We start from the raw sequence: 869 nt of genomic DNA on the forward strand, positions 1-869 counted from the left end.
CCCTGTGGGGTGAGGAAGCTGCTGCCCAGGTCCTGCTGTCTCTCAACTCTCCCAAGGCCGAGCTTCTCCAGGCTCGCACAGCCTCGGGGAGAGCATCTTTTAACAGTCAATTAAGGAAAAGCACCGTCAAGAAGCTCTCAGAGAGTTTATGTATCACCTTTGTCATTGTCGACATCAGAAAAATTGTGAGTGTTGCCCGCCCTGCAAGTACGATGATGTTTGTGAGGTTGCCTTCCTTGTCTGACTTTTAGGCCACACTCAGTTCAGGTTTTCCATCTGCAAAAATCTTTTCCCATAGATAAACAATTGATTAAATATAAAGAGGCTCTAAATCAACCTACCCAACACAAATCCATCCAGACTGAATTCATCATTGACAACATTAATCCCAATATGAAAACCTCTGCAATGGTATGTGTACATTCATAATAATTCTGCTGAAGTCCTTTCCTTAGAATTGAATGCTGGTTTTGAGAAAAGGGTATTTGGAATTCACCATACAATAAAACCACAGTAATGAGAAGGAACTCATTTAACTATTTTTAAATTAATAAGTCATGCAAAATAATTTCCAATAAGGAAAAGTTATTGCAGTCTTCACAGTTTTATTTTAATGTGTCAAATGTATCCCGTATGAGAAACTGTACTTTATAATGGTGATATAGGTAAGTGTAAGTAGTGCTTTCTCCTCTGTCTGATGCTGAAAAGTAGAAAAATTAAACAAGAAAGATAGGGAAGAACTAGCAGGACAGAGCGCGGAGAGGCAGACAGAGGGCAGACTGTGGGGAGCGCTGCAGCCCACATTCAGGTTTTCTTATTTATGTTGTAAGTGGTGCAGAGCACTGCCGGGTTCTGAGTGGAGAGAGGGC

At 41.3% G+C, this 869-nt stretch overlaps 1 protein-coding gene across 1 annotated transcript in view; it reads left to right on the plus strand.

Moving 5' to 3' along the window:
• LOC106147645 (erythroid membrane-associated protein-like) overlaps positions 1-869 on the plus strand; it is a 9,415-nt gene that overhangs the window by 3,462 nt on the left and 5,084 nt on the right. The gene's annotated exons all lie outside the window — the stretch shown is intronic.

Source organism: Chinchilla lanigera, unplaced genomic scaffold (genome assembly GCF_000276665.1).
Source record: "Chinchilla lanigera isolate Chin_1 unplaced genomic scaffold, ChiLan1.0 scaffold00212, whole genome shotgun sequence".
Lineage (NCBI taxonomy): Eukaryota > Metazoa > Chordata > Mammalia > Rodentia > Chinchillidae > Chinchilla > Chinchilla lanigera.